This window comes from Pongo pygmaeus, chromosome 12, assembly GCF_028885625.2.
Source record: "Pongo pygmaeus isolate AG05252 chromosome 12, NHGRI_mPonPyg2-v2.0_pri, whole genome shotgun sequence".
Classification (NCBI taxonomy): Eukaryota; Metazoa; Chordata; class Mammalia; order Primates; family Hominidae; genus Pongo; species Pongo pygmaeus.
Window position 1 is genome coordinate 70,895,077 of NC_072385.2, and position 25,122 is coordinate 70,920,198.

The following is a 25,122-nucleotide window of genomic DNA, read 5'->3' on the forward strand; positions in this document are numbered from 1 at the left end:
ATTTCTTCATATTCTGTCACAACTTTTGGATGCTATTTTAAAATATTCCCAATAATGCATCATTGATCTCTTTCTCCAAGAAAAGAAATTCAAGTGTTGAGCAAGTCAGGTTTTTGTGCCATAGTTCAAACTTCTGAAGAAATCCTGCTATCTTTAAAATTTTAAAAATCACAATATTTTATCCCTGAAATAAGTTGAGTCTATTTTAGATATTGAACATAGTACTGAGTTACCTATATTGAGAGAGCCCCTTGAAACAATTGTCTTGCATTATCAGTGTCCCATTTCTCATTTCAAAAATGTGTGAGCACCTGCTAACCAGCATACTTCAGTGTAGAAAAGGAGAGTGTTATACTTGTGCATGTTTCTTCACATAACACATGCTAAAGAGAGCATAATTAAAGGTCACAACTTGATTATATTTGAAATATTCACTCTTTTCTTGAAAAATTAAAGCAAGAACAGGAGGCATATTGTTAACTGTTCAACTTCTCTTATTCTTGTAATAACACTCTTTCTAGCTATTCACAAAACCACCTTGTGCCAATCAGTTTGTTTGCCATGTGTCTTGTCCAGCCTACAGCTGAACAAGCTAACAATTACCAAAATCCTGCAGTGACTTGTCAGTGATAAACAGACCAACTTGTTGAGTACTTCTCCCTAACACATATAGTGCTGTAACATGAAATTGCTGCACAGCATGTGTAATGGGACCTCCTCAACATTGTATGCTATGGATGTTTACAGTGCCCAAGAATGTTACTGGATCAGTTTTGCCAATAGTTCATTCTGCTTTCTCTTATTAATTTCCCTTAATAATATCTTATTAACTTTCAGTTGACTCTGCAAGTTCTAAGGCAACAGGTTCGAGAGTACAACTTTGAATGACAGCTTTTTCATTTTGATTTTCTTTGATGATATTTTTAGTGAAAAATCTGTTAATTTATTAAGAAATATTTAGTGAATAATTATTAAGGTCAAGGCATTGTGGTAGGTATTGGGAATGCAGCATGTAAAAAAGACAAAATCCCTGTCCTCCTGGAGCTCATATTTCTCGTCTATTAGAGGTCATTGTTTAGTATTTCCCTTAGAAAATTTCAGTTGATGAGCGGTGACTGTGCTTTGTTTAACAATGACAAAAAACCTGAGAAAAGTGTTATAAAAGACAATGTGCTGGGGACTAACATAAAAGGATCACCCACTCAATAAAATCCAATTATCAGATATGTATTATTGTACTTCCAGCTCTTTCCTTTTGTTGTGGGTGCTTGTGCAAAGTCACACAGAGACTTGTCAGAGCACAAATAAATTTATAATCTGTATTTGCCCTGGAGTCCTGTTTACAATTTATGTTTTTAAAATTTGAATTGTAGTATTTACATTATTATTTTTATGATTTACTGAATAGAGACATTGATTTTTTTAAGTTATGTCTATAAGGCAACATGATTGTAACTACAAATATGCAAAATTAACACATGCCAAAATTGAAATTACATTGTCTGAGAGAAATGATCTGCAACCTGTTAAACGTCACCCAAAATAATCTGATTAACATATTCCTGTGAGCTCACATGCAACTTTCAAGAGTGTAATGGTCATTAAGAATGTGACAGGGTTTTAACAAACACACCCATCCTATTTAATTTCCCTTTTCACTCCTTAAATTATCAAAAAATTTAAAAAAGAAAACAAAGGCCTATTTTCACTGTCTTTTCCTCAGAAATATTTTAGCTTCTTCCTAGATATCCTTAGAGATAGAATAATTAAAGGTTGTTTTTTGTCTTGTATGTGTTCTATGATTTTTTAAATGTTAAAAAAGAAAAAAAGGTCGGGCACGGTGGCTCACGCCTGTAATCCCAGCACTTTGGGAGGCCAAGGAGGGTGGAAGACGAGGTCAAGAGATGAAGACCATCCTGGCTAACACGGTGAAACTCCGTCTCTACTAAAAATACAAAAAAATTAGCGGGGCCTGGTGGCTGGCGCCTGTAGTCCCAGCTACTTGGCAGGCTGAGGCAGGAGAATGGCGTGAACCCGGGAGGCGGAGCTTGCAGCGAGCCGAGATCGCGCCACTGCACTCCAACCTGGGCAACACAGTGAGACTCCTTCTCAAAAAAAAGAAAAAAAGAAAAGAAAAAGGAAAAGAAAAAAGAAAAAGCTGGGCATGGTAGCTCACCCCTGTTATCCTAGCATTTTGGGAGGCCAAGATGGGTAGATTACCTGAGCTCAGGAGTTCAAGACCAGCCTGGCCAACACAGTGAAACCCTGACTCTACTAAAAATACAAAAATTAGCCAGGTGTGGTGGTGAGCACCTGCAATCCCAGCTACTTGGGAGGCTGAGACAGGAGAATTGCTTGAACCCGGGAGGCAGAGGCTGCCGTGAGCCAAGACCGTGCCACTGTACTCCAGGCTGGGTGAGAGTGAGACTCTGTCTCAAAAAGCAAAGAAAGAGAGAGAGAGAGAGGAAGGGAGGGAGGGAGGGAAACCTCAAAGAGATTGCACAAATAGCTTTATGTTAATGTAAAAATTATGTGATACGTTTTCTTTTTTAATTCACCTTTGTATTTTTTTTACAATAAAAAATAATGATTAGGCCGGTCACGGTGGCTCATGCCTGTAATCCCAGCACTTTGGGAGGCTGAGGCAGGAGGATCACTTAAGCTCAGGAGTTTGAGACCAGCCTGAGCAACATGGCAAAACCCTGTCTCTACAAAAAATACAAAAATTAGCTGGGTGCGGTGGCACACGTCTGTGGTCCCAGCTACTTGGAAGGCTGGGGTGGGAGAATCACTTGAGCCTGGGAGGTTGAGGCTGCAGTAAGTGGTGACTGCACCACTGCACTCCAGCCTGGGAGACAGAGTGAGACCCTGTTTCAAAAATGAATAAAAATAATAAGGATTAAATGTGTATAATTGTAGTTTTAGATTGAAGATGTTGTATAAGCCATCATTCTATAATCTTTAAAATGTTCTCTCGCTATCTAAAAGCTTTCCAACTATAGTTTCTGGTTATAAATCATATCTAATTGACAAAAGTGGAAACTCTCCCTCAAATAAATCAATTACTGGTTCATCTAATGTGTTCTGATTCTGGATCTATTCTGCCCATTGATACACTCCAGTTGAGAGATTAAAGAAACTTCTTTCACAAAACGTTGTCTTCTGTATTTTGTAACATAAAAAGAAGGATGAGTTTTCATTGACCTTTCATTGACTTTTTTTTTTCTCTTTTTGAGACAGAGTCTCGCTCTGTCATCCAGAGTAGAGTGCAGTGGTATGATCATGGCTCACTGCAGCCTCGACCTCCTGGGCTCAAGTGATTCTCCCACCTCAGCCTCCCGAGTAGTTGGGACCACAGGCACACATCACCATGCCCAGCTAATTTTTGTATTTTTTTGGTAGAAATGGAGTTTTGCCAATGTTGCCAGGTCTCAAACCCCTGGGCTCAAGCCACCCTCCCTGCCTTGGCCTCCCAAAGTGCTGGGATTATAGGCATGAGCCACTGCACCCAGTCTTCACTGACATTTTATTTTGTGCTTGAATTGCTTTAGGACTGTGAATTTCATGATTCTGCTGGGCATTTTCCTCATATCCTCTAATTCTGGCTCATATTTAGCTCCTCTCTTATTTCCCCTCTTATATATGACATATACACATACTTACATATACATATATGTGTGACATAAACATACACAATTCTGGGAATATTGGTAGAATTATTAGGAAAGACAAGCTCTTTCCTCTGGGACTGATTGCTATAAAGATAGGTATCCTGCTGCCAGGGACCTCCACTGGAGCAAGTCGAAGAAAAAAGAAAAAAAAAAGGAAGCCAGGAGATGAAGCAGAGAGAGTTGCTTCATTTGACTCATCTGTAAAATGGGAATGGGAAAATGATAGTTGGCTACTGGAGGTGAGGTGCTGGAAGAAATAAGCTCTTAAGACCCCTTCCAGCTCTAATTTGGTCATTTTTAAAAATGTCTACCCTTAATACAAGGATATGTTTGTGACATTTTAAAAGGCAGTAAGAGTTTCTCCACAGTTGTTTCCATTATGATCTAGTTTTTGCTGTCTTAAGAAGGTTTTTTTTTTGTCATGGGAGGGAGTGCTATTTTTGATGATTTTTGTCTAGCCTTAATTTTTCTGATCAACTAAAAATTGAAAGCTTATAGTCACAATTCCCATAGAAAACATGAAGGCAGAATGATGTCTTTTAGTAAGATATAAGATATCATTCCCAAATATACCAATTCCTAATTCAATTGTTTATACCAAGTGCTAAAAAGGAGAGTAATTATAGATCAATTTAAAAAGCATTAATAGAACATATTGCTCTTTCTAGAGTATATTGTTGATAACTTCAATGGCAATCTAGCCCAAAGAGTTTAATCTTTTCCAGTATGAATGAAAAAGAACGCCGTTAAGAGAGTGATACCCATGACTTGCAATAATTTCTTTAATGTTCTCTGAAAATTAAGAGTACAGAAACAACCAAATACAAAAATTACCACAAAATGTATCATTAACCTAAATGTTAATAGCTAAAACTATAAAACTGTTAGAAGAAAACAAATAAATCTTCATAGCTTTGGGGTTGGCAATGGTTTTTTAGATACAGTAACAAAAGCAAGAGCAACAAAAGAAAAAAACAGATAAACTGGACTTCATCAAAATGTTAAAATCTCATACCTCAAAGGCACCATCACGAAAATGAAGAAAGACAAATATTGCATGTTCTCACTCACATGTGGGAGCTGAAAAGTTGATTTTTCTGGAGGTAGATGGTAGAATGGTAGTAGCCCAAGGTTGGGAAGTGTAGTCAGGAGGGGAGAAGAGACGTTGGTCAATGGATACAAAAATAAAATTCACTAGAAGGAATATGCTCTATTGTTTGATAGCACAGTAGGGTGACTATAGTTAAGAATTTATAGTATATTTCAGAGTAGCTAGAAGAGAAGATTTAGAATGTTGCCAACACAAAGAAATGATAAATATTTGAGGTGACAGATATCCCAATTGCCCTGATTTGACCACTACACATTGTATGCACTTGTCAAAAACACACATGTATCCTATAAACAAATACAATTATTATGCATCCATTTTAAATGAAAAAATAACCAACAGATGGGAGAAAATATTTGCAAACCATATATCTGATAAGGGACTTGTATCTAGAATATATGAAGAATTACTACAAGCTCAAAGACAGACAAATGATACACTTTAAAAATTGGCAGGAAATCAGTATATTGGAGAGATATCTGCACTCCCATGTGTATTGAATCACTATTCACAATGCCAAGATTTGGAAGCAACCTAAGTGTCCGTCAACAGATGAATGGATTAAGAAAATGTGGTAGTTATACACAATGGAGTACTATTCAGCCATAAAAAAGAATGAGATCCTGTTATTTGCAACAGCATAGATGGTACTGGAGGTCATTATGTTAAGTGAAATAAACCAGGTATAGAAAGACAAACTGCACATGTTTTCACTTATTTATGGGAGCTAAAAATTAAAACAATTGAACTCATGGAGATATAGGATGGTTACCAGAGGCTGGGAAGGGTAGTAGGGGAAAGGGGTAGGGGTCATGAGGATAATTAATGGGTATAAAAATATAGTCAAAATGAATAAGACCTAGTATTTGATAGCACAACAGGTGATTACAGTCAATGATAATTTTTTGCACCCTTTAAAATAGCTAAAAGAATATAATTGTATTGTTTGTGACACAAAGGATAAATGCTTGTACCCTGATGTGATTATTACACATTGTATGACTGTATCAAAGTATCTCAGGTACCACATAAATATATACACCAACTATGCGCCCACAAAAATTAAAAAAATTATAATAGAAAATAGAATGAAAATTGGCCAAGAATTTAAATTCACATTTCTCTGAAGATGATATACATATAAATGACCAACAAGCACTTGAAAAGATGTTCAATATAATTTGCCATCAGAGAAATGGGAATCCAAACCACAGTAAGATACTACTTTACACCAACTAAAATGGTTTAAGATCAAAGACAGACAATTACAAGGGTTGATGAAGATGCAATAAAATTGGAGCCCTCATACCTTGCTGGCAAGATTGTAAAAAGGAACAGCCACTTTTGAAAATCAGTTTGGCAGTTCCTCAAAATGGTAAATGTAGAGTTACTATATGACTCAGTGATTCCACTCCTAGGTAAATACCAAAGAGAAGTGAATGCATATGCCCACACAAAAACTTGTGCATAAGTGTTCACGGTGGCATTATTCATAATAATCAAAGAATGGAAGAAACCCAAATTCTATCAGCTCATGAATAGATAAACAAAATGTGCATTATCATACAATGGAATATTTTTCAGCAATAAAAATGAATGAAGCATTGATTCATGCTATAACATGGATGAACCTTGAAAACCATGTTAAGTGAAAGAAGCCAGTTGCAAAAGACACATATTGTATGATTACTTTTATATGAAATGTCCATAAAAGACAAATCCACAGAGACAGAAAGTAGATTAGTAGATGTTCAGGCACATGAAGGAGTTACTGCTGATAAATATTGGCTTCTTTTTGAAGCGATAAAAATGATCTAAAATTACATAGTGATGATGGTTGCACAACTCTGAACATACTAAAAACCACTTAATTGTACACTGTTACTAGGAGATACTGTATTTGATTTACATCTCAATAAAGCCATTAAGAAAAATAAAACAATATAGAAAGAAACTACTGCAGCCACATTTAACTAAAAGTCACAAGAAAACTGAATATGCTAGAGCTCAGCAAAATATAATATTCTAACACAGAAATTTAAAATGTGAATGTTCCCTACTCTTAAAGTTTTGAGATGTGGGTTCTAGTTTTTCCTGGCCTCCAACCTGCAGCCTGGGACAAGTCACTTAGGTTTAACACCATTCTGTTCATTTATCAGTAAAATTAAGGTAGTGGATTAGAGGATTTTCAGTTGAGGGTAAATTTTAGGAGGTCTGGAGGAGTTCACAGGCAAATATTGTTAGTTGCCTGTCAGTACCCATTCTCCTTTTTTCTTCTCTAGCAATAAAAACCCCCATTTCTAAGTGAGCCGTTTTCACTCAGCTAATGACCTGCCAGCCTCCTTTACAACCAGATATGGCTATGTGCCTAAGTTTGGCTAAGTCTTGTGTATAACTTCCTCTAAGTCTCTTCCAAGGGAGGGAGTGTGCCTTTCCTTTCTGTTGATGGGATACAGATGGGTTGGCTAGAGCTCTAGCGGCTATCTTGGACCATGAGGATAAGGGATGGCAAAGTATCAAGCTGGAAGAAGCCTGGGTCTCTCACAAATTTGTAGAGGCACTACATTTGCCCCGAACTGCCTATCACCAGACTTCTTTCATATGAGACAGAAGTAATCATATAAGACAAAGTTATTTTGGTGGGATTTTTTTCTGTCACATATAAAGATATTTAATTCTAACTAACACAGTCAGCTTATGAAGGGTAAAAAGAAGGGCATTTTTAATTGGCTTGGAGGCAAGTTCACTGTTTCAAAAAGTAAAGCCCTCTTTCTAGATGGAACAACTTTCTAAGTTAACCTGAGAGCACGCAAGGGCTCTTGATTTGATCTTCCAAAAGATTGCCAACAATAGCAAATGTCTAGAACTGTACAAATGCATTTGTCATCACAGCACCTGTCTCCTCTCCCTGGCATTTTGATATCAGCTAAGATCAGTCACAAAATTCTAAACACTGCAGGTTTCAAATTTGATTAGTGTATGGGGAGAGGGCAAAATCCTTCCTTTGAAATAGGTGTCCAGTGGGATTCTTATTTCTTTTTCATTCTATCTCAGTTTCCTGACCATGACTAAATCCATATGGTTAGTTAAGTGTTTCTTGAGGGGCGCAAAGGACTTTGTCTCCCTGGTAGGAGACAAAGTTTAAAAACCATCCATTCTTGGTTATGAGAGCCTTATGTGGCTTTGTAAGTGGCATTTGTTCACAGTCTTATTCAATCTTGTACAACAATTTTTTTTTGTTTATTTAATTAATTTATTTATTTGAGATGGAGTCTTGCTCTGTCGCCTAGGCTGGAGTGCAGTGGCGTGATCTCGGCTCACTGCAACCTCCACCTCCTGGGTTCAAGCAATTCTCCCTCTCTCAGCCTCCCAAGTAGCTGGGATTACAGGCGCCCACCATCACACCCAGCTAATTTTTGTATTTTTAGTAGAGACAGGGTTTCACCATCTTGGCCAGGTCGGTCTTGAACTCCTGACCTCATGATCCACCTCCCTCGGCCTCCCAAAATGCAGAGATTACAAGCGTGAGCCACCGCACCCAGCCACAACAATTATTTTATTCACTTCAAAACCCCTATTTTTAAAGACACATATACTCCATCATCCCCAGTTGGGCTTTTTCTGCTACCCCAAGGAGGCACCCAGAGGCTTTGTCTGCTAAGTGCTATGCTGCAGGTGACTGTTAACTAGACTGCTTTCACAATCTCCCAGATTACTGAAAGATGGCCCAGTCCTTCTACTCTTCAGCAGGTCTGCCTGAAACTTCAACTATTATAGACAATACCAAATGTGATTAAAAAGTGGACTTAGCACAGTTCTTTTATGAAGCAAGAAACTTTAAAAACATTCATGCAAATTCTGTCATAAGAAGAAATATGAAAAACTAACAAAGCCTGATAACTCTTTTTCACTTCCTAAAGTTACAAACACTACTGCTTTTTAGTAGTAACTATAAATGCTTTCTGTGTATACTTTATCATTCATCCATTAAGGACTAAAACCTCACTTTAAACACAAGAACAAATAAACATGCAATCAAATGGTTTCATTAGGAAAAAGTCAGAATTTGATAATAATGTAATCATAATATAGCCATAAGATTTGGATTCTTGTTAATGAAAATAGACACAATTTTTAAAATTATTATTATTATTTTGAGACAGAGTCTTGCTCTGTTGCCTAGGCTGGAGTGCAGTGGCACGATCTCGGTTCACTGCAACCTCCACCTCCTGGGTTCAAGCGATTCTCCTGCCTCAGCCTCCTGGGTAGCTGGAATTACAGGTGTGTGCCACCAATGCCCGGCTAATTTTTGTAATTTTAGTAGAGACAGGGTTTCACTGTGTTGCCCAGGCAGGTCTTGAACTCCTGGCCTCAAGCGATCTGCCCACTTCGGCCTCCCAAAGTGCTGGAATTACAGGCGTGAGACACCACACCAAGCCTAAAACATTATTTCAGTAATAGCTATTTTTGTTTCATGAAGATATATCAAAATAGATTCTGAACCAGCCTCCTTTTATTTCTGTCATATTTGATTTTTTCTCTATTTAGGTTATACATACTGATATTTCTTGTTTCCACAGCTCACTGAGGAGGCACTGAAGTTTCTGTGTTTCAACCAGACTGACTGACTTGAGTTATTGCATTTAAAGGCACTTTGATAAAAATAACTATAGGCTTTGAAAGTTCTAATTTTTAAAATATTTGTGCTGGCTTAGTGGCTATTAAAAAATAACAGGCTTCAAATGATTCAAACATATGCATGCAATTCTGGGACTCCTGAGTAATGGGATGCACACATTCTTACTTGGGGTTTTATTAAAATGACCTTCTCAGTATGCATACCAGGACCCTTCATGAAGCAAAGCCAGAAGAGTCATTCCAAAACTTGCATGTAGTCCTGCATCACTCCTCGACAAAAAAGGGAGATTAATGTACAATTTCCAGTTTGTGAAGAAGATGAAAAAAATGATCTCATTTTGATTTGCCCATTTCAGAAGTGTTTGGTTTCTTATGCTTTTTCTGTGATTAGCCTGGGTAGGAGGAAAGGCAAAGTGATGAATGAAAGTTAAACATTGCCTGTTCTCATCTGTGGAAGCTAAAAAAAAAGTTGATCTCATAGAAGTGAAAAGTAGAACACAAGATACTAGAGGCTGGGAAGCATAAGAGAAAGAGGGGAATAGGGAGAGATTTATTAAAGGATACAACATTACAACTAAATAGAAGGAATAAGTTTTAGTGTTCTGTAACACTGCAGGATGACTGCATTTAATAATAACATGTAGTTTTAAATAGAAGGAGGATATTGAATGTTCCCAGTACAAAGCAATGATAAATGTTTGAGATAATAGTGAATTACCCTGATCTGATCACTATATTTATACGTATACAAAACATCACTATGTACCCCATAAAGATGTATCATTATGTGTCAATGAAAAAAAATTTTAATAAAATAAAATAAATGTCCAACACATAGAAGATACTCAGTAAATACTGATTTCCTCCCTTTCTGTTGCTTCTGAGGGGAGCACAGAGCGTATAACATTGCTGATTAAATTTACAAAGTGTAAGGAAGGAGATGGCATTAGTCTCTCACGCTATTGGAAATATCCAATTTTTACATCCAATATGAAATTACTTTATTCAGTAATTCCCTCTCAAACCAAAAATCAGAGCCCAAGAGAGATAATTCCTTATTAAAAATCTACTACTGGCTATATCATTTTGCTGCTTTTGTGAGAGTTAAGTTCCAGTGAGAAAGAAAGCTGAGGAATCTTTTCCAGAGTCTACTTTTCTGTGAAAGTCCCTCTCTTCTTTCAAAAGCAGGCACGTCTGATATTTTATGTACTTATCCAGTATGGTAAAGAAGCCATCTATCAGCTCATTTCACTTGAAAACTTTGACAGTAACTACTTTGGGACTGACTCACTCTTGCTATCTTTCTTTCAATCTATTCAACCTCGTACTTTATAAGGACACACTAACTCTTGTCTCCTTGATCTTTTCACAGCAGGTCTGTGCAGATTCTGGAATCTTTAGCAGTATCTTTAAAGGAATATCTTTTTTCTTTGTATTGGAACCCTTACAAACCATTTCATAGAACATAGCTGGACTCTGGTACTTAGATTGGCACATCAATCCATAAAAAAAAATTGGGAGAGTTCACTGAGAAATTGATATGTCAAATTACAACGCATTTGTATTGAACCTAGATAGAAATACCTAGAAAATTAGGCAAATAATAAGTGGCTACTTGGAATTCCTAAATAGCTTATACTTCTACACAGATGGGAAACCCATCTATTACAACCCACCTATAGATTATCTGGGAACTTCAGACTTCTGCTAGTACAACTGGGATTTTCTACATCTCTTTCGTACTACTAGAAGACTTCACATAGGTGACCAAGGGAGATGAGCTCAAGGCAAAACAGTTTCTGAAATTTATTATTTCCAATATTCAAAATGAAGGTTTTCTACCTCCTTCCATCAACAGGAAAAATGCCTTTGGGTTTGAAGAAGAAAGACAGTATTTAAATAAAAAGTTTACTTTCATCCTATAAATTAAAGGGGAAATGATCATAGAAAGACAGTGTTTAGAACTGGCAGGGATCTTAGAGAATATTTAATTCAATTCTCCTGTTTAAGAATAAAGAAAAAGAGACCTGGGGAGGATTTATGTCTGCTTCAAGTCAAAACAGCTGAAGACAGGAGGTAGCATTAAGTGGTGGAAAGAGCGTAGACTTTGGGTTGGCAGTGTGGATTTGAATACAGCTCTTTTAGTTACCAGTTGAATGGTTTCTTTATATATAAACTGGGGATATTAGGGCCTGTCTTTAGAGTTGTTATGAGAAGTAAATGATGTAACTTATGTAAAGTACCTAGAACACTTACTGGTACATAGTAAGTGCTTAACAAATATTTATGTCACTAAAGGAACCCAAAGCAGGGTGTTTTGACAACTTTTGTACACTGCACTGCACTGTTAATACAGCTGGCCAAAAGGATTCAAACATGCATTTAAAATAAGAGATTCCAAATGAAATAAATGGTGTGCAATATTAAATAATGTTTTTAAAACATTCACTTACCATTAATGCAAGCAATACCCAGTCCTTTTCAGGTGAAATAAAATGTTCCACTTTTCTCAGTGGTTTTAGCTGTTTTCAGATACACACAGCTCAGTACAAAGAGATGACACAAGGGACTTTTTATCTGCATTGCAGAGAGCAATACAGTGATAATTTGCATCGGAACTTGCCGTTAGCTCCATATGGCATGTATTCATCATTTAGTGGGTTCAGTGCCCTATCTTTAGAGCTTCAGTGATCAGGACAGAAATTGCCCACTTATTTATGCTTGGCTGGACTGAATATAGGGAGAGGAAGAAGTGCAGGGAAACACCACTCCCTACAAGACTTGGCTCTGGAATTAGGAGTAAAGCATTAACACTAACTTGTCGAGCAATAGCTGCTTCTGTCCTGAAGAGTAGGCAAAATGCAGATGATATACGGTGTATTATTTATGGGTTGCAATCATGCATGTTATTCTTGTCTGTCCCACAAAGGACCTGTGGTTTAATGTAGAGCTGTCTTCCTTTTGTTCAGCACAAAGCCTCACTCACACTGGGCAAGTGGGCATTTCCAATGGCATGTGATCACTTGGTTTGTATGAGCAACAGGAGAAGTTGCTCTCAAAAGTCAAACTAGGAATTAACCCACTCCCTTCCCATACGCCTCCCTCAGAAAGGAGAAATGGAGAGAATACTATTTTTTTTTTTGTCCTTATTGAAAGTAAAGTGACAAAGGGTTTTCTCTCCCATTGGAAAGTTAAAGAATCAGTCCCTTTTATACAAAAAGAATTTTGATTTTTCTTCAATTTGTTGCTCTAAAAGATTACATAAATCTTTCAAGCTGAAGATTCTGGTTTTATATTCATTAGTAATCATGATGATGATCTCAGTGATGAGAAGAAGGGAATTCTGAAAACTACTCCCTCCTCCCCAACCCCCAATCACTGTAATAAGCATATATTTAGCTCTAGCATTCTAACACTGGAGCAAAAGGTGCTGCCGCTTGTAAGCTCTGGACTATGAACAGAGATTATGGTCTGATGTGAGTTGAATTGTGCTCCCCCCATCAAATTCATATATCAAAGTCCTAACCCCTAGTACCTCAGAGTATGACTTTATTTGAAAATAGGGTTGTTGCAGATGTAATTTGTTAAGATGAGGTCGGTAGGTGGACCCTAGTCCAATATGACTGATGTCCTTATCAAAAGTGGACACTGGGACACAGACACCCACAGAGAGAGAACACCATGTGAAGATGAAGGCACAGACTTGGGTGTTGTCTCTATGAGCCATCAAACCAACAGAAGCTGGGGGAGGGGCATGAAACAGATTCTCCCTCATAACCCTCAGAAGGAACCAACAATGCTGATACCTCCATCTCAGACTTATTTTTTTCTATTTTTATTATATATTGACAAATTATAGTTGTATATATTTATGGGGTACAAAGTGATGTTACAATTTATAAATACAATGTGGAATGATTAAATCAAGCTACTTAATATATCCATTACCTCAAATATTTATCTTTTTTGTGATGAGAGAGCATTTGAAATTTATTCTCTTAGTGATATTGTAATGTACAGTACTCAATTATTAGCTATATTTTGGAGACTGTCCAACATACCTTGTAAAAAATCAAACTTATTCCTTCTATCTAACAGTTCTTTACCCTTTGACTCTCATCTCCCCATTCCCCCTAGCACCCCCAGCCTCTGGTAGCCACTGTTCTGCTCTCTGCTTCTGTGAGTTTAATTGTGTTGGATTCCACATATAAGTGAGTCCATCTCAGACTTCTAACCTCCAGAGCTGTGAGACAACAAATTTCATTGTGTAAGTCACTCAGTTTGTGGTACTTTGTTATGGCTGCCCTTGCAAACTAATACATAAAACATTCTCTCTTTCTTTTCCTCTCTCCCTCCCTTCCTGTCTCCCTCCTTCCCTTCTTTTCTTCCTTCTTTTTCTGGTGGACTTCATAGAAAAGGAGGCTGGAAGATAGGAATATAATTTTCCTTCTAAGCCATTGATGGGCTTTAATATTTTTTAGCATGAAAAAATACAAATGATTGTTTTAAAGCACATCCACACCTTATTTTGACAAATGCTGGTAATAATGGGCAAAAGGGGTTGCCCCAAAGAACACACATGCTAGTGCCCGCTTCATGTGCTTAAAATCAAATCCACGGCTCCTAAAACTCAATGGCTTATTTCAGGCCTTTAAAGAATCCTAATTTTACCCTTGTTTTTCCCACTTTGGCTTTTTCCCTTCCTTGAAGAACTGACTTTTCAACTTGCTGAAAAGGTTTACTTTGCCCAGACCTATTTACTCACCTCCAAAATGGAACAGAAGCAGTGTTCTACTATCTCTCCTTCTTTCCCAAGGAGTAATTTTACCTCCCCTACTCTACCCCCATCCCTTCACTCAGAAAGGAGTCTACCTCTCTTTAATACTTATTGTCACATCTCTTTTCTCCCCATTGCTATGTGAAGGATATATTTCCAGGACCATTGCTTGGCATTATATTTGCTGTTCTAAGGGCTTCTTTCTCAACAATACAGCACCAAGGTCACTGACACTTGTAGCTGAACATCTGTGCACACCCATATACTCTCACAGAGTTGTCCTTTGTTTCCTAAGATGATGATACTATAATATAATAAACTCCAATGTGTGTGCACTTGCACTTGATCAGGCCACTGTGAGAACATGGGATCTTCTTTTGCAAAGTGTGCCTGACACCTATTCTTGGACTAAAGACTATCCAGACCCCAGAACTGCTTGATATTTTTAGAGCTGCTGCATCCTCATCCATGGTGGTGAGCCTGAAGCTTCAGTTCATAACAACAAACTCTGGTCCTGCAGCTGCCTGGGTCTGTGGGCTCTAGCAGTTCCACAGCCATCCATGGTGTCACCACATTTCTTGAGCTGTTCTAGGCAAGTAGACATCTGTGGTTTTGCCCACCTGACATTAATTCCCCTTCTTTCCTAGTTTTTCCACTTTCTGTGTAGTTTAGGTGCTGACCTTCCTTACTCATCTTTTTTTTTTTTTTTTTTTTTTTTTTTTTTTTTTTTTTTGAGATGGAGTCTTGCTCTGCCACCCAGGCTGGAGTGCAGTGGCGCGATCTCAGCTCACTGCAACCTCCGCCTCCCGGGTTCATACCATTCTCCTGCCTCAGCCTCCCAAGTAGCTGGGACTACAGGCGCCCACCACCACGCCTAGCTAATTTTTTGTATTTTCAGTAGAGATGGGGTTTCACCATGTTAGCCAGGATGGTCTCGATCTCCTGCCCTCGTGATCCGCCCACTTCAGCCTCCCAAAGTGCAGGGATTACAGGCGGAGACACCGCGCCCGGCCTACTTACTCATCTTTAGGTCTCTACCATTAGTGAAAGAAAGGGCACATGACCCAAGCCAAGACAATGAAATTCAATTTAGGAACTTATGATAAAATTTCTGGGAAAGAGTATTGTCTCCGTTTGACTTGAAACTGGGAGAATGTAAACCTGGAGCTTCTGGGGGATGCCAGGCAGAGGAAATGTGAGAACGAAGCCAAGCTGAGAGATAGAGAGATCAAGGTGGGATAGGAAGGTGGGACCGTTGTTTTGACAGTATCTGCCTCCTTGGAGCCAGCTAAGCCTAAAATTTTCAGTTATTTAAGCCAATAAATTCCCTTTGCTTAGGCCATTTTGAGATAAATTTTCTGCTGCTTGCAATTGAAAGCATCCTAATATAGCCATTTTTTCTTCTGGCCTTTCTTGTGTCTTCTACCTCTTGCTTAACATGTAATAGTTATTTTAATTTGTGTGTATTAAATTTACATGTTTAGCCATTTCATAACTGTGTTGGGATGAACTTCACTTCAATGTCAGTGAGTGGAGGGTCCAGTGGGCTTACTGTTACTAATCTTATTCTTTGACTTGGAGAATTTACAGTTGGTTGATAATGAAAATTTTCTCCAAAATCCAGCAATGTTTTGTCCTAGAGTCAGGCAGTATAGCTGCTCAGAAGGTCAGAAATCATCAGAACTTGTTATGGGCTTATGACCTCGTTAAGAGCTCAATATTGTGCTGGTACCATCTATCTGTCAGGTTCTTAAATGTCAAGATGATCTTGGTTTATTTCTAGACTTTGTCAATCAGTTTATCACATGCTATCTGCAAAATAGAACCCAATGATATCCTCATTCCAGGCTGAGTATAGGATTTTCTTGGGGCAAGCTAGTATGCAACTTTGGTTGTGTAGCTGCTATAAAAACTGTTCGCAGATGGTTATAATGAACAAAAAGGACAATATATTGGAAAATATGACCATTAATCCAAAGGTACTAGAAAAGCTGCTTCCTAGAACTTTCCAAGCAAGAGAAAAGAAGACAATGACAACGATCACCACTTAAATAGTATCTATTCCCACTGACAGTGAAGGACACACAGACCCCTGATTTATAAGCTCCCTTATTTATCACTTTTTATAACATACCCTACTAAAGAATTAAATATCTTTTATTTCATATCTTAAATTGGAAAGTCCTCTGCTGCCATAGAGTTTGATTTCCCTGACAATGTAGGCATGTCCTCCACATCCTTCCTAAATGGCTATCCAGCCTCCTTCTGAATGTCAAAATATCTCCAGGGATTGAGGTCTCTGTCCATTGAAGGCAAACTCATTTTTACAGAAAGGATTCCCTTGTGCTGAGCCACGGCCTCTCTCCTCTAACTTTAGAGCACCAGAATTTTACTTAGGGGAACTTAGAGTTCATTCAATTCAACAACTTCATTTTGTGCCCAGTGATCTGCCTTCCAGAACAGAGTATCTAATCATCTCCTCTGTAATGGCTCTTTCCAATATTTTATGACAGCATTTGTGTTCTTTCCATCACACTTTTTCTCTGGGATAAATACACTCAGGTGCTTCACTCCTTCCTTACCCTGACCCAAGTTCCCTAACTTCTTGACTTCTAATTCCCCCTTATGATATGATACGGTCTCCCATGATATTCCACTAGTATTCATGCAGAAGCTACATTATTTCCTTCCAGGTGCAAAACTAAAAAACAGGGGGAAAAACATTTTTCAGTATTTTATACCCATAATAGTTTTAGCCTCCCGAACACAACAGGGTTGGCTATAAATGGCCTGTCAATGTTTCTGGCAAAGCCAGATTTTCTACAAATAAATTTGTCAGGCTTCAGATCGTCAAGCCTCTCAATAATATGGGATTGTGCTATTGCAAGCCTCTTTAGCAGTTTGACTTAGACCACTGCTTAGTCATTTCAGTCATGCTATCTTACATGTATTCAGGTTTTTTTTTTTGGGTATATATATATATATATATATATATATATATATATATATATTTTTTTTTTTTTTTTTTTTTTTTTTTTTTTTTTTTTTTTTTTTTTTTTTTTTTTTTTTTTTTTTTGAGCTGGAGCTTTGCTCCATCACCCAGGCTGGAGTGCAGTGGCGTGATCTCAGCACACTGCAACCTCCACCTCCCGGGTTCAAGAGATTCTCCTGCCTTCGAGTAGCTGGGATTACAGGTGGCCACTACCATGCCTGGCTAATTTTTATATTTTTAGTAGAGATGTGGTTTTACCATGTTGGCCAGGCTGGTCTCAAACTCCTGACCTCAGGTGATCCACCTGCCTCAGCCTCCCAAAGTGCTGGGATTACAGGCATGAGCCACCACGCCCGGCCGTTTTTTGTATATTTATAAAGTATTTTCATTCCTATCTTGTTTGATATTCAAAAACTGAATACAAGTAAGATTACTCTCCTTTCCTCCCAGTATGATAGGGTAGGAAAGCTACCATGCTGGAAGGAAAGCAGGGCAATGTGTTATTTTCTTCACTTTGCAGATGATGCTCAATGACTCCCCCAAAGTTAGGTTCTAACGAGTTGGTAGTAGAGATAGGACTTATATCCCACAAATCTTGACTCTCAGATTGCTGTCTTGTTTTCTGTATAGCTACTGTCCTTTGTCACTAAATAGCCTCATATTCTGTCTAGACAACACTACTGCTTGAGCAGCTCTCTGAAAGGGAGTAAACTTAGGACCTGCCACCTGTCAGCTGCTACCTGGTGGACCACTCCTAGAAGAACCCATATTTCTGACTATTAGAGTCCAGTGATCTCATTAGATTCCAAGGCTTTATTCTCTTCCCTCCTGTTTTATGCAAAACTGATTTTGAAATGAGCAAACACTGCAATGCAACAATAATTTTTAAGTGCTCACCTTCCCTTTTCCCCCCTCCCCACTTCAATCTGCTGATGGGAATCAGAAGTTCAATTTATCAAACATTGCAAGAAAAGGCAAGATAAGTTTTAAGTCATAAGCTAACAGTGAGTAATGATTAAAAAGAAAAATAAAACTCATTACCTGTAGGACTCCTACTCACTTTCTCCTTTGCCTCTGGTAATTCACTTATCTTTAGATTCAATAACTTGAGGAACAGGGGAGGGTAGAACAGTGTGAGGGATGAGGGTGAAGCCAAGGGGCACTGAAAATGAGAGGGGAGGAACTCTGCATTCAAATTGGAGACATGTTGTTCCAGGCAGTCTTTGTATAGGAGTAGCTCTCCAGCTAAAAATAGAACTTTCCTTTCCTACATGGTGATCTCCCCTTAACTCAGTGAAAGAGTTCATGTAGAAGACATAAGGTTGGATAATGTTTTCCTTTTAGATTCTTCTTCCCGGATTGATAAACAATTATAATGGAAGGACAAATCCCTCAACATTTGGGAGAAAAGTTTCCTTAAGTTCCTTTACCTGAATTTGAATGGGAGAGTTGGGGATTAACATGCTAAGTATGCTCTAGATAAACGCTCAGATGAAGCATGCCTTGCCCTTTCACCTTAGGTCTGCCAAGCCCAAAATATAGCTCAAGACTCAGCTTAGCTGTGGTTTTGCTCCAGGCCTCTAAACACTTGGCACAACACACCTCGTTGGTGATGGTTTGGGATTTAACTTTGAAGTCAAGTGGTTACTTAATTAAATGATCCAAATCCTTGTGTAGACTAATAGCCAATGCCATTTTATTCTTTAAAAAATGTTTTTTGCCAACTTTTAGACTTTGTACTAAGAGTCTGTCTTAAGTCTTTTATTACCATTGAGAAATTTGCAACTATTTTTTCCCCAATAGTAAAGGGGCATGAAATTTTCTAAGATCCTTGCTTCAGGTACTAGATGCCTACTAGGACCTTAGAACAAGAAACTGGAATATTAGGAGAGCCAATTATGGGGGTGGGGAGAGAGAAAAGATAGGTGGCAAACAAAAATAATCTAAAAGAAAATATAAATGCTAAACTGATGATTACAGAAACAAAAAAGTGCTAAAATTAATCAGGTACACATACCAGTGATGTCATATTTGCAGGGGATAAGGAAAAACGAATCAACCGGATTTTAGGTTAATGTCCTCTTGGCTTTCTGGAGAGGCTATGGTATTGTCAAGCTTATGGTATTTATGCGAGTTATAAAAACAGCAGAACTATCCAAGAGATTTCTGGATTCCTGAACTGACTATAGGTGTGACATTGATGTTAAAGTTTAGTCAATTTTCCATTATTTGGGGATCAATAAACCAGTTTAAATTGTTGTGGGAGGTCAAATTTTAAAAAGATACTATTTGCTTTAGATTATGCTGATAAAATACAAAGCATAGGCTATGGAGTCCAAGCTTTTGGGGCTTGGAGTCCAGGCTGTATCTTACTAGCTGAGCTGCCTTGAGTGAGTCATTTGGCCTCTCTAAGACTCAGGGTTCTCTGTATTAAAATTACTTTAATATTTGGGAATGATAGTAAGAGGAGTTAAAAATAAAACAAAATAAATTAAAATTACTCTAACATGGCTTTAAAATAATTTAAAATAATAATTAAGGATAAGAAAAAATTCTGAATAAGAAATGGGTTATAAAAAAGACGAAGTATTTGTTTTTAGTAGATATACATGTAATAAAAATGTAGAGCAGTAAATATATAAAAGGTAGGACAAAGGTCAATAGATATTTGGGTATAGGGATATTTATTTCTGTTTTAACTTTTGTGGATTTTCTGAATTTTTCTTCTGACCATGTATTAATGATGTTGAGAAATTTTTAAAATTATAACTTTTAATAATAAAGACCAGATCCTGAAAAAATATGAGTTGAATAATAACACCTATTTTGGAACTCCAATAAGCTAATGTATATGAATACAGTTTATAAACTCTAAAGTACTAATTACTGTTATAATTCTCTCATGCTGGCCCTAGGTTATAAATCAAAAGGGGAAATAAAACACACCCTATAAAAGCTTCTGCACAGCAAAGGAAACATTAACAAAGTGAAGAGACAACCCACAGAATGAGAGAAGAGATTTGCAAACTGCTCATCTGACAAGGGATTCATAACAAGAATATAAAAAGAACTCAGACAACTCTATAGGAAAAAGTCTAATAATCCTATCAAAAATGGACAAAATATTTGAATAGACATTTCTCAAAAGAAGATATACAAATTGCAAACAGGTATATGAAAAAATTTTCAACATCATTGATCACCAGAGAAATTCAAATCAAAACTACAGTGAGATATAATCTTACACCAGTTAAAATGGCTTTTATCCAAAAGTCAGGCAATAACAAATGCTGGTGAGGATGTGGAGAAAAGGGAACAGGTACGCTGTTGGTGGGAACATAAATTAGTACAACCACTGTGGAGAACATTTGGAGGTTCATCAAAAAAACTTAAATAGAGCTACTATATGATCCAGGAATCCCACTGCTAGGTATATACCCCAAAGGAAGGAAATTAGTATATCAAAGAGTTATCTGTACTCCCATATTTATTACAGCAGTGTTCACAATAGCCAAGATTTGGAAGCAACCTAAGTGTCCATCAACAGATGAATAAAGAAAATGTGGTAGTTAATCACAATGGAGTACTATTCAGCCAAAAGAAAGAATGAGATCCTGTTATTTGCAACAACATGGTTGGAACTGGAGGTCATTATGTTAAATGAAATAAGCCAGGAACAGAAAGACAAACTTTGCATGTTCTCACTTATTTGTGGGAGGTAAAAATTAAAATAATTAAACTCATAGAGAGTATAAGGATGGTTACCAGAGGCTGCAAAGGGTAGTGGGGTAGGTGGGGGGAAGTGGGGATGGTTAATGGGTACAAAAAAATAGAAAGAATGAATAAGATCTAGTATTTGTTAACATAACAGTGTGACTATAGTAAAAAATAATTGTACATTTAAAAATAACTAGAAGAGTATAATTGGATTGTTTGTAACACAAAGGATAAATGCTTGGGGTGGTGGACACACTTACCTGACATGATTATTACACACTGCATTCCTGTATCAAAATATCTCATGTAACCCACACATATTTACACCTGTTGTATACCCACAAAAACTAAAAATTAAAATTAAAAAATTTTAAAACCAACATGCTTGGGGGTGGGGAAATGGCAATGAATATTACTTTTACTATATTTCCCTTTTCTTACTTCACCTGGGTCTTTGAAATGCTGTATTCATCTACTGTTTTGGCTTTATTCGTCAAAGGTTTTTTGTTTGTTTGTTTGTTTTGAGACAGGCTTGCTCTGTCAACCTGGCTAGAGTGCAGTGACACAATCACAGCTCAGTGCAGCCTCAACCTCCCCAGTTCAAGTGATCTTTCTCTTTCCCCTTGCCCCCCAGCTCTACCTGTCCCGCCCTGACCACTGCGAGTATCTGGGACTACAAGAATGTGCCACCATGCCCAGCTAAGTTTTAAATTTTTTGTAGAGACAAGGTTTCACTATGTTGCCCAGGTTAGTCTTGAACTCCTGGGCTCCTGCCTTGGCCTCCCAAAGTGCTGGCATTATAGGCATGAGGCACCACACCTGGCTATCTTTCAAAGGCTTCTGTATTAGAGATCTTTATCCCTCATGCTCATGTTAAGAACTGAGAAAAACAATGATTGCTGTAGACTTGCTCATCCATAACTTAAGGAAGCAAGTTATGGCACTTGGCCATAGCCCTTGGGAATTTAAATTCCACTGACCGGTGGAGGCCCTTTGAAAAAATAAAAAAAAAAGTAATATGGTTTCTGCCTGCTTTTCCAGCAAAACAATGGCTTGGTCTTTTGTGGCTTGATAAATCCCTAGAAAACGAAAATAATAAAGCTTATACAATTTGACAACCCCCATGTGGGAATTTCCCAGCTACACAGTCCCGCAGGATCATGGCTCGTGTGTCAAAGACACAGGCTAACCTGTGGCTTTATTCATACCAAATAAACAGTCCCCCAGAGTGAATCAAATTAGGTAACCATCACTGGCCATTTTTTAAATGTAAATTCTGAAAGGAATATGGCAATTCAGTCAGCAAAAATGTGTTTGTGAAATAAAGCACAATGTCAGTTCATCTCCCTCAGTAGTTACTAGGCAAGAAACTGAAATGAGTAACTTTTAATAGCCGAATGAAATATTTTACATCTGTATCTTCAGTGATATCTTACTAGTCATTAAGGTTTACTTTAAGACAATTATCACTGTATAAAATGGGACATGTACAATGATTAACTACGGTGTAAAGCTTATAAGAAAGTATTCATAACCATGCTTTTTGAAGAAGGCAGCTCTATTTTGGCCTGCTTAATTAAGGATAGATTCATAACCATGCTTTTTGAAGAGGGCAGCTCTATTTTGGCCTGCTTAATTAAGAAACTTTAAATTCTTAATAATAACGAGGCTGGGTGCAGTGGCTCACGCCTGTAATCCCAGCACTTTGGGAGGCCAAGGCTGGCTGGCTACTTGAGCTCAGGAGTTCAAGCCCAGCCTGGGCAATATGGTGAAACCCCTTCTCTACCAAAAAATAAAAAAAATTCGTGGGCCATGGTGGTACGCACCTGTGGTTCCAGATACTTGGGAGGCTTAAGTGGGAGGACCGCTTGAGTCCAGGAGGTGGAGGCTGCAGTAAACCAAGATTGCGCCACTGCACTCCAGCCTGGGTGATAAAGTCAGAACCCATCTCAAAATAATAACAACAATAATAATAATAACCACACAATTTCCTTCTGCATGAATTCAAACTCAAAGATTCCCAGGACAGGAAGATACTTCTCCATGGGTTCTTCCTTCTATGTGGCCTTTTTTTGCAGCATTGAAAATTTTTTTCTTGGGAGTATTTCAAGAAACAGAAGAAAGGCCTTATTTTGTCCCTAGGCTTCCTTTTTTCCCCATGTTCTAACTTTGCCAAAAATAGAAACACACTATTTGGCTCTCCTCAAAGTTTCAACTATTTCAATGCCTTTTCAATATCCTTAGCATATTCAGCCATTTTCTGTGGTTGGGAGCAGGAGGTTATCACCTTCAGTATATTCACAAAAAAGCAGTACTCTAGGACTTTCTGGAGTACCTCAAGGGCCATGACTTGCACATATAGACACTTTAAAGTCACTTAGTAAAATGCATTCTGTAGAGGCAGATGAATTACAAACAGGTTCCTCTTCCCTGGCACTAGGGTTCATGGTCAGTGAAGGACAGCTGGGCTTTAACACTTACCTGGAGGGGCACTTTATCACAGGGCACAGACTACCCTACAGGCTACTCTGGAGACATGCTCACTTTTAATGGCTCCTTTCTAAGCATGCCTGAGGCCACAGTTACCTGAAAAGAGACTGTGGGCATCATTTCTTCAGCACCAGAAATCTCTCCAGTTTCTGCCTCCCAGGTTTCCTTCAAATGTTCACTCTTCTGTTCTCTCTAGTTCTCTCCATCCCACTGAAATGAACTCAAGTTCTCCCTCTCTGGCCAGTAATTCTCAAGCTTTTTTGACCAAGGCTAACCTAGGTCAGCAGAAAGCTCTTAAGACTTGGCTGGGTATGGTGGCTCACACCTGGAATCCCAGTGCTTTGGGAGACCGAGGCAGGAGAATCATTTGAGGCCAGGAATTTGAGATCAGCCTGGGCAACATAGCAAGACCCTGTCTCTAAAAATAAACATTAAAGAAAGGCTCTAAGACTCATATACTCCAGCCCTTCCTGCTTTTTTTCTCAAAGAATTATCTGATAACAATAAACTGTTGCTGCACAAACACACTTTGTGAGGATTGTGTGAATATCTGCTTTAGCAATATTGGTTCAGATGATTCCTCTGTGTACTACAATCCATATTTGGTTTAAAGTTTTATCATAGAAAACTTATAGGTCATAAATTGTGTCAACTTACACAGGCATCACTATCCTACTGTAGGGTTAACCAAACAACCCACTTCAAACAACATAGAGGGTGATGAAGGTAAATGAAATGTAATTTATAATTAAAAAGCAGGAATAGAAATCACCGAAAAGCACAACCAACTCGATACAGCGCTGATGCTAATATAAAGCAAACTTCCCCCAAATTGAGGATATTTCAACAATCTGCTCATGCATGTTTTTAGTGGGAGCTCTTCAAATATTGCCAAGTATTGCCTGGCAGCCAGGTGAATGCTCAGGTAAGCCCCCAGTAAACTCTAGTTATGTGCTAAATTTTTATTTATGAATATGAAATACTACTATTAACAACTCAGCAGTTATTAAGTAGCTTTTAGACACACACACACACACACACACACACACACACACACATATGAAAATCTAGGTTATCAAGGACCATTTGCTAGTAAGATCCAAAGAAAAGATATATTTGGGGATGCTTCTAGAACATTAGGAGGATGCTTGTGGCCTACCAGTTCATACCTTGAAAATCACTGGTTAGGTGGTTGGCTTGGCTTTTTGATTCGGCTTCTTGAGATGCACAGTCACCTTTTCTGATTCTCACATTGCTGCTATAGGGGCATCCTAACCTTGTGTCCTAGCAAGCAACCCAGTTCTGCCATGACTTGGACCTCCAAATCCCCAGTCTCTCGCTGGAGTCTCTCTTTGGGGAGGGAGAGTCAGATGTTACCCACTAACTGGGGAGCCTCCCAGTTAACACCCTGGAGTATCTGTGATGACATAATGGGAGGCCTTGAGTGATACATGGTGGAGGGAAGTCAGAAGACCTGGTCACAGACCACCTCTGCCTTGCCAGCTGTTTGACAGCAGGCAAAGCACCTCAATTGTCAGCTCACATTTATCCTCCGAAAAATGAAAATACAGTCATGCACTGATAGCAACATTTTGGTCAGTCATGGACTGCATAATACAGTGATCCCATAAGATTATAATACTGTATTTCACTGTATCTCTTCTATGTTTAGATACACAAATATTTGCCATTGTGTTACATTTGCCTACAGTATTCAGTATACAAA

The 25,122-nt window shown here is 38.1% G+C and overlaps 1 protein-coding gene across 7 annotated transcripts in view; it reads right to left on the minus strand.

Annotated features, from left to right (window-relative positions):
• EHBP1 (EH domain binding protein 1) overlaps positions 1–24,806 on the minus strand; it is a 381,714-nt gene extending 356,908 nt beyond the window's left edge. For 3 of the 7 annotated variants that reach the window (XM_054475129.1, XM_063648666.1, XM_054475115.1), the window contains exon 1: positions 24,566–24,806. The gene's annotated coding sequence lies outside the window, so the exon portion shown is untranslated. The remainder of the gene's footprint in view (positions 1–24,565) is intronic. The other 4 variants (XM_054475126.2, XM_054475110.2, XM_054475109.2 and 1 more) reach the window with 2 other exon arrangements.
• Between the last annotated feature and the right edge of the window lie 316 nt (positions 24,807–25,122).